Source organism: Nipponia nippon, unplaced genomic scaffold (assembly GCF_047370975.1).
Source record: "Nipponia nippon isolate SJK-2023a ecotype South Korea unplaced genomic scaffold, ASM4737097v1 scaffold_5, whole genome shotgun sequence".
Taxonomy (NCBI): domain Eukaryota; kingdom Metazoa; phylum Chordata; class Aves; order Pelecaniformes; family Threskiornithidae; genus Nipponia; species Nipponia nippon.
The window spans coordinates 4,979,205-4,994,747 of NW_028262369.1; the positions used below are offsets into that span (position 1 = coordinate 4,979,205).

Here is a 15,543-nt window from a genome sequence, read left to right on the forward strand (position 1 = left end):
TCACAGCATCCAGTGTAGTCACAAGTTCAGCTCAGGGAAAACGAGGTACACCAGTGAAAGGAAACAACTGAGCAGTTTGAGGAAGAAGAGGTCCAACGAGAGCAGCCACCACGCTTGACTCACTGTTGAAACATCACCTATCCATGAACCCATGTTTGTCACCAGTCCTACCATTTTGACCGAACAAAGTCCCACTACACCAAAACCTACAGCGAAGCAAAAGAACAAAGTCTGAACTCATTCATGATCATGTAATGGTCCAATTCTTATGAATAAACTAACACCAGGAATCGTACAGGTTGCATCAGAAAAGGTATTTTCCAATCACCTTCTTGGTGAATCCCAAGATTACTAAGAATTTAAGCAAGTAGTCACAGTTCTCCTGCTACTGCTAAAAGGCACCTGTAAAAGAACTGGCATTTTGGATTTCACAATTAGAAGAAAAGAAGCACGAGATTTGTTAGCTATAGTTACTGCAACGCACAGATGGTTGCTGGGATCACGAAAGTTCTTCCCTGTCAAAGGCCCCACAACATCATGAATCCAGCCCCTAGCACTACTTGTCATTATCTCCATTTGCCTCTACTCCCTCTCTTAATAACACAAGCTAGCCCTTTTCATGTTTTTCTTCAGCTGCTTTTTACGTTTTTCTTTAGCTGCTTTTTACAACAGCTAAGGCAGAAGCATCACATTACAGTGGTTACACCAGCCTCTTACTATACCCCGCTGCCCAAACCATGGAACAAACTGAAGACTTTCACCCCCGTAACTCCATTACCTGGTAAAACTGCACTGCAAACAAGGAGCGCGAAGTTCATCTGAGCCAAGCTCATCCTCCGCTTTCCTACCTCCATCAGCACACTCTGATTGTGTAATCCTATTTCCCTCTCCAGGAAGCTGCATTGCAGCAATAGCCGTGGAGCAAAAAACAAGGTTTGCTTTATACTGGAGCCAGGATGAGAGAACATTGAGGTGGATGACATTATGGTCCATAGAGGTACAACACATCCCTCATGCCTGCCGTTTGGGGACCGCCGCTGTCAGTACGCTCAGCAGCGTGCTTCGCCTGAAAGGATGAAATGGGTAAGGGTTCAGAAGCCGTGGCCTCTAGCCTGTCCGCAGCCCTGCGTGGTTGGATTACGCTCTGGCCTGTTGCCAGGAAGCATCTTATTCCTGAAATCTGTCCTGTCATGCCAGAGCAGCATGTTTTCGTTTCTAAACAGCTTTTTAACCTGCCATATTCTCTAATTCCCACTGAGGCAATCATTTATATCATCAGATTTATACAGTAAGCTGCTAAAAATGCTTCAATACAAACTTACTCCCTCCATCCTACTCCCAGTGTCCTAATTTTTTTTGGTGTACATCGTGACACTAGTATCAAGCAAGCACCTGGCAAAAAATGTGTCATTCGTGCCAGATGCTGAAAGAGAGGTGACGGAGAAGAACAAGATGGCTGGTTCCCATTTTTTGGCATCTAACATGAAGAAAGCCTGGCGGACAGATTTGGAGGAAACATAATACAAACAAAAAATATGGCTGTTATTAAGTTACACCAAGCTTATTTAAAATACTTAATTTTTATGTTATTTATGTTACTTATTCACGTTTTTGTATTATTGCCAGACCAATTTAAAACATATGAGTTGATTTCAGTTGTGTTTACTGTCAAGGGATGCTGCCAAGAACCTCTGCACACTCTATCCTTTGCTAAAAGAGGAAGCCAAAATTGGCACGCTGTTGTGATGTTCAAAGTCTTTAATCAAGATTGAGCCTGATGCTATACAAATACAAATGAGGGATATTATTCTTTCCTTTCCCTGCAAACTGCTTTTTTCCCCCTTGTTTTCCTCAGTGGCTTCTGCAAGCCTATATTCTTGCATTACTTCATTCAGAAAGGAAAAGAGCTGGAAGGGCAAGAGGTGGCATCTCTTATGAAAAAATCTGTAGGGTTGTGCATTTGCTGGGTAGGAAGGAGGAAGAGGAAGGCGTGATTTAATACCAAGATTACAGGCAAGAAAGCTAGCATGAAATCATCCAGCCCTAGGGTACGTATTTCCATGAAGAGCTTGCTGCCTTGTGCTTTGCCTGATACAAGGCTTACAGACGGAAGCTGGATACTTTAAAATTGAGCCAAACATCAAAAATAGGATATCCTGAAAACATCACCACTAATTTATGTCTTCTCCCAACACCCACTGTTTTGTTCTGTGAGAAACCAGTAATGAAACCAAGGTTACAAGGGGAGGAAAAAAATAAAAGCCCTCAAAAAAAACCAAACAAACCAACAACCAACCAAACAACCCAAGGAGCAACTAGAAAGAAAACCTTGTGCTGGAAATCCACGCTCTTTGGTAACACTCTCCCACACCCATAAATATATCACAGTGCTTTCCAGCCAGCCAGCTGACCCACTGGTAACGCATGTACTCCAGGCCGAGATGCCCACTAACATCGCTGGCAGGACAGCACCTCTCCTCACTTTTTCTTTCCGTTTACCCTGGCCACGCTTCCAGCCTCCCTTTCCCCACCAGCAGGTCTTTTACCCAACAGGCTAGCCTATGTTCTGCTACACCTCCTACAGAGGTCTTCTAGTCACAAGCATTTGTTTTTAGAGCTGACAGGTAGGACTAAGAGTCCTTAAAACAGATCTGAGACGCAGTAAACACAAGGGCTGGAAAGCTATGTGGGAAAACCAGTAGAGAGTGCATCATGCAGACACTGCGGGCAGGCTAAAAGGCTTCAGGAAAGAAAATCTGGTGCTCATGACACGCAGATGGCAGAAGAGATGAAAGGAAAGGCGAGGAAGACGTGCTGATCCTGATGCCAGGATCCATGCTCACAAACATGGCCAATACAGCTGTGAAAGTGGCACTGCCAGTGGGTTATGGAGAGCAGACTTTGACACGGGAACCTGAATCCAAATCTCTCAGCTGACTCAGCGAAAGGTATCATAAGGGAGTCAGCACAAAACGCGAACGTGCTGTAAACCAAAGGAAGCGTGTGCAGCAGGTTTCTCCCACAACAGCTGCCTCCTCCTGTGGCTAACGAAGAGCTTTCTGCTTGGGAAGCCCCCATCTCGGTGCCGCACTCCCAGTACCGTCAGCCTTCTGCAGAGGCTCCCACCAGCGGCCCGTGCCCGCCAGGCTGGGCTGGGAAAGGGTACGTTCTCATCTCCCAAACGGGCCAAGGCTAAACTGGATTCTACTGGTGTATTTTCACAGGTGCCAGGTAAGAATTGCTCAAAGAGTGATTACTCAGTCTCTTTGCTGTTATCCAGCCAATTTTCTGCCCCAGATCCAGCTAGGAATAGTATTCCAAAAGAAAAAAAAAAAAAAAAAAAAAAAAAAGGTGCTTGAACTATGCCAGGTTTCAAACTCCAGGCATTTTGAGGACATTGCTAAAAAATTCTTATGTAAAATAGAATTAAATATGGGTACAACAAAGCAACATATTTTCACTTGTAAAATTAAAACTGAACTTTGCTTGGGGATGGTAAGGAAAATTCCCACTGGAGTAAGGAATACTTTTAAGTGTTCAAGATAAGGAAAGCTGGCGACAGGTTTAGAAGTTGTTTTACTCTCAGAATTACAGCTGTACCGCTAAACCAGTAGTTTGGCACTTCATTCTGTCACCCAGAGAGTACTTGAGACATACTGACCTTTTCCCATGAAATCTTTAGCAAGCTGCATTACTCTTAATTGCCCCCAGAAAAACCATCAGGATTAGATTTTAATTTTTAAACTACTGAGTTTCACAAGAGTCACAAGAAGATAAACACTTCTTAGAGAGCTCCGCTCCCTGCCAATGCTGAGTTGTATTTCAGTGAAATCATAAAATCTAAATGGGAAGCTCACCAAGTCTGAAGCTTTATTGCCTAAAGTGCCTTGTACCTTGCCACAGAAAGTTATATAGTACACTGCCTTTCAGCTGGAGGCCAAAATAAGAGTTTGATACAATACAATATAAGCACTCATCTACACAAATGCTTTTTTCCTGCATTAAAGTGGAGAAATTCACTGAAATAATTGCAGCAGACAATATAAAGGGGAATCACTTAACTTTGAATAACTAAGTTCACATTCCTGGCCCCTTCCTTCAAGCTGGCAGTGTTCGTTTACTAAAGGCAGTACTTTTAGTTGAGTGGTTTCAGTGCTTTCTCACATCAACCAGCACAGTGCAGCTTCATCATTTTTTCAAAAGTAAGTTCATCACTAGGGCAGACCTGTGTCCTTGACACCGCAGGTGTCAAGCCTTCAGAAGTACAGCTTCAGAAGCGACTGCAATACACCTTCACAAAGGCAGGTAGCGAGATCAGCTGCTAGCTGGTGCAGTAAAATAATTAAATGACTACCCAGCCCGAGCTAGAACATGTATTCATTTCCTCCATAGAATTTACAACTGTAGAAGCTGCCATGCACAAAATGCAAAAATACTCCAAATCCACAAACTAGGACGGAAGAACATCAACTTCATGCTGCAAAAAGTGGCATTTCTTTTCAAAAGAAAATCATGCTCTCTGAAAATGTTCTCTCTGCTGCAAATAGACATACCTCCACTGGACAGAAAGAGAGACAACGGTCTTCTCCCATATAACCAAGAACTGCAACACATAACCAGCTGAATTTCTAGTATCTGGCTAACTAAGAGATGGGAAACGAACAGTAAAATATTTTGCAAAAGGAAAGACAAACAATCTAATACAAGGACGCAGTACAGAACCCTACTCCCACAGATCAGAAATGAGTCTGAAAGCCACAGAAACAGTTTAGGACAATATTCTGTTTTATGCACTTTGCATGCTTTGGAAAACCCCCAGAATACTGTTATTTTTGCACAAACACCATATGGCTAAGACAAATATCACTTTCTCTGTTTTCCTGGCCTGTAGCCGTCATTTCAGGAAACAGGGCTGGGATTTGATAAAGCAGATCACAAAATTCAGAAACAAAGAGGGGACAGAGATGTATGGCTTTCAAGCCACAGAGCAGCGGCTGGTAGAATTATCTACTTTAAGTTGGTAGCAGCTCTGACCCCTAAGGCAACCTCTTCTGTTCATGAAGAAAAGTAATTTGAAAGCAGATCAGTCTGGAACAAGAATAGAGTGTTTTCAGCCTCCTGAAAGATAAATCTGTTATGCAAGTTTTATCCATCCTTCCATAGGGGATAGGCCCACATTGATAATTATCTGTGCAGTGTATTCGTGGTCTTTTAAGTTGCAGCAATCCTGATGTGTCATTTTTGCATTACTTACCTATACTTTCACAGCTTCCTACACGTCAGTACTAGCTGCTCTCCTTCTGATGGAATCCAGCTATTCTCTATTAGTTACTCTTTCAAATGGGCTAAGATACCTCACTATTTGATACAGACTTATCATTATGCCTGAAAAACTCTTAAGAGCTTACAGAGAATCGTAAAAGAAGAGTAGGCAGTACTGGAAAAGCCTGCTTGAACAAAAATGGTGCGCACAGATTGATAATTTGCAACGTACAAGAAGGAATCAAATGGTCTTTGAAAACAATAAAGAGGAGAAACGTCTGTCTTATATGAAATCTGAGAATTATCCCATCAAGATGTATTCCTTTCTTCTCCCTGCTCCCTCTCACAAAGGCAAAGCCAAGAGCGAAGGAGATTCATCCAAGTTCAAAGACTCACCATTTGATTAAAAGTTTCTGGTATACAGCCAATACAGTAAGATTTTAAGATACAACAGTGTTGTATCTTAACAACAGAGATACAACAATGAATGCTATACTGTTCATACCATACATACACGTACCGCTGCTGAACAGCCCTTTTTTCTGAGACATTTCCACAAGCTGTTTCCATTTGGATAAGAAAGGAAGGGAATCTTAACTTGCACTTGAAACAGTTAAAAATTTTTAAAAGTGTTTCTGGAATGGACTCTAAATCCTAGAAGTCATAAAACAGAGCTGGGAAGACAAGAACCAGATCCAATTTGTCTTAGTTCAGCTGTGACACCTTCCTAATTCTGTGAACTCTGACATTATAATCACTGAAAGTATGAAGTTAAGCAGTAGTAGAGGTACATGTCATGAGGTAACTTGAGCTGCTTTAATTCAGGGCCAGAAATCAGAAGAACACTCTGCAGATGAAGTTACACCTCCGAAGGCAGGAGTTGTCCCCGTCAGCACACCCAGCAGGGCTGGGATCTGTGCAGTTGTACCTAAACACACAGGCAGCTATTCCTAGACTGCTGATGAATACAGCTGTGGGGTAGACAAGGCATTGCACACACTGTTCTGAAGCTTCACTGTTAAGCACCATACAAACCAGACAGGGCAAGGGGAACCACCTGGAGACCTCTAAGGTGCTGGCAGGTGCAGCAGGAACTGGTTTGGATGTATATACACAGGGCCTGCGAGCATATTAATTCCTCTCTGCTTCTGAAAGAATCCAGATCAGGACATTTTCCTTTTCCAATGACAGCACAGCTGCCAGCAGGACACCTACTGATTTGCTTGGTGTTTATTTGCATGCTGTGCTTGCTTACTGCCTCCTGGGCATAAATATCCAATTTTATCCACTTATTTCAGTTTACTTTGTATCTGAATGCACAAGACGTCTCACTGTACAGTATGCCTCTAAACCTGTTATTCCTCAGAAGACTAAAGGGCTGGGCTTTGGAGAAAGCAGTTCTATTGCATTTTTTTCCCCATGCATTTTACAAGTGGTCAGCTTGTCTAGTAACACCATGCACTTACAGACTCAGGTCTCCATTATCCGGAGACGTCTGCATCACACCCTTTTGCACTCCAGATTGTCCAAGAGGTACAACACAGCGTAATGGCAGAGCACTGGCTGACTGCAGACACGGAAGACCTGATGCTGATCCTAAGTCCAAAAGGCTACCCAGCAGGTTACTTGCAATAACAGCTTGCTTTCCCTGTGTCTATCTCAGTTTCCCCACCTGTAGAGTCAGTCCAGTGATGTTTATCTCATTTGTGAAGTGCTTTAAACACTAAGGATGAGAAACACTACGACATCCAGATATTATCCTTCTTTGCATATGCTGTGCTTTAGTACTGTGAGCTATGATGCAGCATGTGAATCGCTGACCTCCAAGTCTGCAGATGTAACTCCAGTCAAAGACAAACTGACACAATTTGCCCAACACTCACACTACTCAAGTACACAGAAAGACCAATTACAGTCAAAAAACAAACAATGCAACAGAGCTGCAAAAAATGTCCTCAATTCAATTTATAATACAATAATCAGACTATAACAGGATTCAATAGGTAATTTCCTTAACGTAGAGCTTCCAGAAGGTAACCCTACTAGTACCCTCCTTTTATACCAGTTGGCTTTCACCCTTTGCTGAATTCCTTGCCTCAAATCATAGGAGCAAAGACTCTTTTAAGAGCCTGCACCCACAAGCCATGCCTTTGAACTGCAGGGCAAAATCCAATTTTTATAAGCCTGAACATTCACTACAGATTACAAAACTACTTTGAAATCTCCCACAATAGTTCAGTTTCTTTGCATACCATTCCCTTCACTACATTTTATAAACAGGGGAGAATCACAGAAGCAAAAGCCAAGCTAGGCAAAGGCAAAGGTCTGGCTAAACAGCCACACGAGGCTTTAAGGCGCGAATGAAGGAAAATGGAAGTGAAGCCAGGGAGGTCTCAAGGCAAAGCCTTTGGTAGTGGCTTGGGTTTTGCATCACAAGCATTAGCTGGAGAACAAGAAACTGAAAGGAACTGGTGAAGCCCAGCTGGAAGTGCAGCAGTAGGCCTCCGTAAACACCATTACTGAAGATTTCCGCTCAACTGGCTGCAACATATTAAGAAGGGGAGAGCTATAGGCCAAACCAACCGTGTTTTCCCCACGGTACGAGTATATCTTCTCACGGGTTTTGTGCCCTCGCATTCCCTTCCTTCCCCCAGGCCTGTGCCGGGGTCCACCTGCTCCTCGGACCGGAGCCCTACCGAGACGGCGCAGAGCCTTACACCGCCCTGCGCAGCGAAACTCGCGGGGGACAAGGCGTCCTGCTGCTCAGGAGGGACCCCGAATCCACCGGGAACGGCTGCGCCCTGCCCGGCGCTGGCGGGGTCCAGGCTCGCGCTCAGCTCTGACAAGAATAAAAAGGGCTCCCCGGGGACGCGGCACCCCCCCGCGGCACACGGCACGGCCGCCGCTCGGCCCACACGCCCGCGCTAGCCCGGCGGGGGGCCACGGCCGGACCCCCCAGGAGGGCCCAGCGCCACCCCGCTCGCTGCAGGGGTGCCCGCGGGGCCGGGGACAGCGATGGGGGGGGGGGGGGGGGGGGGGGCGGCCGGCAGCTGCTCGCCGCGGGAAGGGCGTCCGAGAGGCGAGGGCAGCCTGAGCGGCGGGGCGACCTGCGGCTGCCCCGCACCCCCGCGGGGACGGAGGCGGTGAGAGAGGGGCGCCGCCGGGCTGGGGCGGCCCGGCAGCCGGCGGGCTCCGATCCCAGCGGGGCCCACGGGGAGTCCCGCTCGCCGGGCAGGAGGGGGCCCCCGCCAGCCCCCCACCCCGCGCGGTTCGGCCGCTCACCCGGAGGTGCGGGGCTGCGTCTCCTCCCTGGCGCCGGGCTGGGCTGGGCTGGGCTGGGCCGGGCCGCCTCAGGCCCCCGCGGCCCCGCCGCCGCTCCCCGCCCTCCGCCCGGCTCCGCGCGGCGCAGCCAATCGGCGCCGCCGCCCGCAGCCCCGCGCCCCGCGCGGCCAATGGGGACGCGCGCCTCGGGCTCGCCCCCAGCGGCGCGGGGAGGTGCTGGACGGGGCGGGGCTGCGCTGGGGAGGGCCCGGCCCCGCCCCATCCCCATCAACCCCATCAACCCCATCAACCCCAATCCTAAATCCCCATCCCCACGGGACGAGGAACAGGGTGTCTGCAGGGACCAGGGCTGGCCTCGCTGTCCGGAGGCACGGGGGAGACCGTCTTCTCCCGAGGGTGGTTTGTTAAGGACAGACCCTTCCAAAACACACCGCTGCAGAAGGACCCGAGCCGGCACCGCTGCCAGGGCGCTCTGCCTTCGGGCAGAGCTCGCCCGCACTGGCTCCCTGTCACCTCTGGCAGGGAAAACGAGGAAGAGAAACCAAAATCCCATTGCTGGCACCGGCAGCCAGTTTGCTCTTGAAAAAGGAGCTGCCAGCCCTTCCCTTGGACTGCTCAGCCTTGCTCAGCTCTGCAGGCCACGATGCGTCCGACAGAAGGGCCGAGCCTATTCGCTAATCGTGACGGGAATCTGGGTCTGCACTACCACAGCGTCACAAAGACCCACTGCCCTTTCCTTCATTCCTAATATTCACCTGCAGTCACTTGGGACATGCTTCATTTAGCAAACACAGCAACAGGGTAAGCCATTTGGGCTTCTAACTCAGATTAGAAACTCAAATTAAACCGAGTATTGATGTCAAACTCCAAATTTAAAATCCAGGTCTTCGGGAATATTTAAGCCTGGCCTAGAACAAACACCTTCTTCTTGTAGACACTAGTGGATCGAAGCGGCTAGATGCGACGCGCGTGGCAGTGACACGCAGACGGCACGTGAATCGTCCTACCCAACACCACGCATGTCCCCACCACTGGAACAGTCTGGGATTCAGATGAGATGAAGTCGGTAGCAGAGCATCAATAAGTTTATAGCCAGGATTCAATCCTCTCTGAAGACATCAGCCATCAATCAACTCTGTCATGAGGGAGGGGGACTGCTCAGCAATACTGAGCTTTCACAATAGTTTCTCTATAAGCAATAACGACCCTTTCTTCTGTCACCACTTAGTTCATCTACAGCAATGTGGTATTTGCAGACACAAAACTACCTTTGAAACTTCCCACCCAATAATAAATATTATTATGTACCTCCTCCGCAACAGAAGCTATTGCAAGCATATTGAATCCTGCCTTGACTCTCATCTCACGGAATTCTAGGTCTCATTCAAGGTCTCGGTTTTCTTCAAAACCCAAGACCTGGCTAGCAGGTGGCCAGCAGAAGCTTCGGAAATGTACATCTCCCTCCCCTCTCCTGCGACCAACACGCAGGCATCCTCTCCCCTCTCAGATGACTTCACAGGAGAACTCCTGCATTGGGATTCGTAACAGATGCACACTCAGTCACGAGAGAGGAGCTGTCAGACCCTGCTCGGCCCTCAAGTACCTCCACTGAAGGCTCCAAGGAGTATGTATCCTGGAGCAGATATCCTGGCAAAGCAGCTGGAGGCCGCTAGAGAGGAGAGCTGAACAGGACACAAGCAAGGCAGGAGCCCTGCAGGCTCTGAGCTGCCAAAGTGGTTCTTTTTTGCTGCAAACACCACGGATTTGCAGATGGTGTCACGGGATCCTTCCGCCCCTGCACGCATTGCTTGACGCTGGGCCATCTACGCCTCCTCATTTCCACTTACGCTCTTGTATCTGTCACAGTTTATTAGAATAAAAAAGATTTAATGGCCCAAAATTGCAAGAAAGGCAGCAGTTTAGCAATTAAGAAAACCTTTGTAGCAGAAAGGATAATGAAGCACTAGCACAGATTACTGGGAGAAACACAAGACCTCTATCATGAGAGGCTCTACTAAGAAGCAAGACAAACACTCATCAAGATTCTCAGACGAGTATGATTCTGCTCTGAGAGGAAAACAGAGCAGATAATTCTTGGTGTCCCTTCTGATCAGCCTGCAATGTAAACCTATGACTGATATCCCACAGTAGGAATCGAGTTGGGTCATTACAGAGCATTAAACTCTACTTTTCTCATGGTATCTTCTGTCCAACTCACTGTTAACTTTCTTGCCTAACTCATTATATATATTTTTGCTCATCTTTGAAGCAGGAGTTAATGTTACGTTTTAATTATTATTAACATCTGACTTGTCACTATCTGAATCACTATCAAATATACCCAGCATTCAAAGGGAAAAACAGCATTTCCTGAGGAATGGAGAGATGGTCCACTTGACAAGTTCCCAAGGGATTACATGGTACCGTCACTTGTGCTAGCACCAAACTGCACTCAAAGACTGGAAAGACATTTTTGGATCGTATATTCCCATGATAAACTCTGTCTTCTCCTTCCTTTTCCAAAGAACTTTCTTTATAGTTGGTGCTAGTGTATTATTTTCATTGCCTGATCAGCTCAAGTCCTAGGAGTATAAACATAAAACAAGACTCTTGTTCTTTCAGAATCATTATTAGTTATAAGAAACTGGAGAGAACAAAATCCATCGAATAAAGAGAATTTTTATAGAGCACAATTTGCTGTCACTATCCCTATTACAAAAGAAAACCCCTCTTACAAAGGAAGCAGGAGCCTAGAGAATACACTCACCTTGCTGAAGAAGCCAGGGCCGTTCCTTCCCATCTCCTCTTCCCGACACCACCGGGACTGGCTTAGGCAAGCAATCTGTAAACACACACGCAAACACATGTATGCAGATAGTATGTTACTTCACTGGGGTGCTGGTATTGTGAAAAGAAACTCCGGATGCCATCTGCTGGAAGAAATCTTACTCTGAAGCAACATGCCGTACCCACGCATCTGGCTGCACTCTGCGGGCAGCCTAAAGAGGCGGTATTTTTCAAGATGAACCTTTACCCTGTTAATGCACCCACTTTCAGCACAGACCCACGGGACACAAAGAAAGTCAGGGTCAGGATGAGTGAAACGAGCAGGATGAAGCCTGTAAGAAAATACAAGCCTTTGGACTTATGTCACGTGCCAAAGCATATGACTGCCTAGCAGGAAGGAGTATTCATTTTCAAATCCTGCTACTGGACTTGAACCTCCAAAGACTTCTTTTGTCTCCTTCCATTGTTGTGTTTTAGCCACGCACATCACGCCGTGCTTACCGGGTCAGTCTGGTGTAACTCTCCAGGTCACCGTCAGCACATTTGTCAGTAATTTATACTCTGTCCTATGAAAACCACTGCATAATCTTTTCTTTGGAGGGTAGGGGAAAGTGAAGAAGGGGCAGGGTTTGTAACTAGACACAGAAGAATCCAAAAAGAAACAGCTTCTTTCCAGCAGCTGTGGCAGATCCCATTCAGGACCAGAGCCTGATTATTTTTGGTTAACGATCATTAGTTTCTCTCTTGACAATGTCTTCAAGTAAATGAAAACAAGTTTCAGAATGAAGGAAGAAATGGAGAATTATTACTTACTCCCTAACTCTGCTCCTTCCCCATTTTCTATTTCTTGTCACAGGGATCTTAACAAATTTTTCAGTCCCTAACCTTTGGGATTAATCTACAGGGAAGTTCTTTTTTGTCGACTGTATTTTTTTCAGGTTACAAATACCATAATCACACTTAGGAGGTGAACTGCATTTTAAAGACATATTGCTAAGCATTAAGTGAATAATTCTCAATTTACTTTCAGATTAAAAGAATCGCTACAAGTTTACAAGGCAGGCAGCTATTCTTGACATTTCACAACAAGCAGGGAATATACGGGAATTATCATCCACTTTTTAGAAACAGTCTTTAGCTTTCTGTACCCAACACTCAGCACCAACAACTCCTTTAAAATCAACAGCAGCATTTGGCCGTAACACTTCTGGCAGTCTGACTACAGGTAATCGTGGTCTCAGGCACATGGCTGAGATACATCAGCTTGCTAAAATGCCATGCACTGCCACGCGTTATGAGTACAGTTTCACGTAACTCCAAAGTGGAACCACCTACCCACGGCCATCAAAGCAGTTGGTCTGCTCTCGATACCTCCAGCAACAACGCTCTGCTGATGGCCTTGTATTGGATCACGGGAGTCAGCTGGATTAGATCGCATTGATCCAACGGAGAAATACACTTGCAATTAGATTTTCTTGGAATCAAAAAATCTCACTCAGATTGCAAAATTGCTATAATCAACACCATGGAAGGGGGAAACAGACAAAATATATAACTAGAATTAAATAAGCACAGGGGGTTGAAAGCAGGACTGCTTCTACAGCGGCTGCCTATTCTTATATCAAAATAAAGCATAATACAAAATGATACCATTCACCCGTAGCCCACATAGAGAAACCATACATATGCTTCAGCGATCATGGTTCAGATGGACAGACTGTGATTCAGCTACAGCACAGTAACCCATGAACTGGACTCAGACTCTTAGGGCTCTTCAAAAACAGGCAGCCAAAACTCAGCCCACATAAAAGGTTGCTTCTGAAAACACTTTGCTCAATGCAAGAAATAGGGCATCTGCACAGATGGAATAAAGCTGGGGACTTCCTTGTTCTGTCTCCAAGAATCTATCATTTTATTTCTCCATGAGCATTATAACTTGCATCTTCATCTTTTGACAGGCCAGTACCTCTACATAAAAGGACATTAAAGAAAAAAAATTATAAATACTTCATGATCAAGCTTGTATGGATCAGCTAGACATTTGGGCTCCTGAATTTCCCCTATTGCTTCCCAGGAGTCCCCCAGCTACTTCCCAAGACTTAACCCCCACCCCCATTGCTTTCTAAGAGTTTCCTCTGCTGCTTCCTGGCAGTCCCCACACTGCGGCGTAGGACTGCACCTCCCCACAATTCCTGCCTTTCCAGGAAACCCCCAACACTACTGGCTAGGATTTCCCTCAGCTTTGTAGGAATCCCCGTGCCCCTCCAAATCCCTCGGAGTTGCCAGGAATTCCTTGTGCTGCTTTCTAGGACCACTATGGATTGCTCCCCGCCAGGTTCAGGGAATCTCATTTTTCTCTCCAGGATTTCTCCCTTTTCTATTTTGTAATTAATATGATTTGCTTGTACAGCATCAGGAAAAGTACAATAATCCTTTTTGCTATTTTTTCCCCTTATGCTATTTAAGACCTCTAGCAAGACGTGGGTCTGCGCTTCAGAAACAGTGTAACGCACGTTCATAAAATCATTAATACTGCGAGGTCATTGTTAATGTGCATTTAAATCTTTCCAAATTTGACTCTAGTAACTTTTATTGTTGTGAAATAATCAATTTTATAATTTACTTTAAACACATTGTGCTGCCCCCCTAGAGATAGTCAAGTATTATATCGGTTCTTTAAGGAAAGATGCTGGAGTCCGTTGGCTTATTGATCTTGACGTGAAAGACAGCAGAAATCTCAAACGCACAAAAGCAAGTTTCATGAAGATGCCAACCAGAATGAAGAAACAAAACAAACGATCAAAAAACCCAGAAATGCAACCGCCAGGGACAAAGCCCTTGATTCTCTGGTGAAAACTAAAGAGGACTGGAGCTAGTGGCGCATGTAGAAGTTCTCAAGAACAGTTGAGCCAATGAATAGGCAATCTTATGAGATTTACCTGCTATAAAACTCTGAGATCCAATTTAAGTCCTGATCTTCTAATGAATGAGAAGTCCCTACCACACACACAAAGTTACATCTGCTTCTTCCTAGAATATCTCCTGAAAATCCAGAGCTGCTGAAGGCAGCCTCCTAAAGCTACTGTTAAAAAGTAGGTAATTAAACAGCACTTTTTTTCAAGATTATTTCCACAGTAATTTCATCTCCAATACACACATCTGCAAGTCTAGGTGAGAAAGGCAGAACTACGTATTCAACCTAAACTGTTACTCCAAAATACAATATTGTCAAACCAGAAAGGAACAGGGTGTTTAACAAACTGTAAAATGTTTTGACTCAAAGTGTTGTACAGCAGATGGAGCTACAAGTATGGTCTATGAATAGCCACCTACACATGAGAACACACAGAGATAATGAATATACATAATGCATCCCATCAAGTGATTATCTTAAACAACTTCTTTCTACTGCAAAGGGTGACACACAAGTTCACTTTTGCGAACAGAAGTTCACAACAAAGCAGCTCTCCAAGTTTCACATCAACAAAGACTGAAAAGAAATAATGTAATCAGCTTGCAGTGCTCATTCAAATGTCACGTGGAAGTTCAAGTTCTTCTTTTGACCAGTATCTACAATTACGTCATCCATGTTCCTCTTAAGAGAGGGTAAAAGCAGGACAGGGATGCCTGCCATCTTCATCTGAAGTGTGGGGACTGAGAAAGGACGTGTTATTTCACCATATACCAGTGACAAAAGTAAAAATCAGTTTGTTTCAAACAAGATTCCTCCTGGAAGATCACACGTCCATCCATCACCACACTTCCCAACAAAACTGTGACGCTCCTCTCCTTTGTCAGAAATAAGCGCACTGCAAGAGTTCCACAGGTTCCCCTCCACCTCCTCTGCGTTCCTCTCTCCTCAAAACGATCCATCTGGCTGACCAGACTATGCCAACCACATTCAGAAGTGTTCCCAAGTGCAGAATGGTTTTATTTAGCAGAGGAGAAAGTCAGTTTTCCAAATGAAATCTTTCCAACCTCAGCTCCACAGCAAAACAGAAACATTAATAAATTTTAGATTAAGCACCTACCTTCTTTTCCTTCCCCTTCCCAAGGACTTGCAGGAATGGATGACACTGACTAGAAACATGTACTAATTCCCCTTTTTTCCCTACTAGCTATGAGGTGATCTGGAAGAAGTATATGAACAGGCCAGCAGAGTTCTTAAGGGTTTTACAATAAAATACACAAACTCTTTCCCAGTAGCTCACA

The 15,543-nt window shown here is 45.5% G+C and overlaps 1 protein-coding gene across 2 annotated transcripts in view; it reads right to left on the minus strand.

Annotated features, from left to right (window-relative positions):
• Positions 1-11,334, minus strand: part of ABAT (4-aminobutyrate aminotransferase) — a 64,222-nt gene extending 52,888 nt beyond the window's left edge. Inside the window, exon 1 of one of the 2 annotated variants that reach the window (XM_087730678.1) lies at positions 11,312-11,334. The gene's annotated coding sequence lies outside the window, so the exon portion shown is untranslated. Of the gene's footprint in view, positions 1-8,544; positions 8,651-11,311 lie in introns of those variants that run through there. The other variant, XM_087730675.1, reaches the window with a different exon arrangement.
• Positions 11,335-15,543: the final 4,209 nt, after the last annotated feature.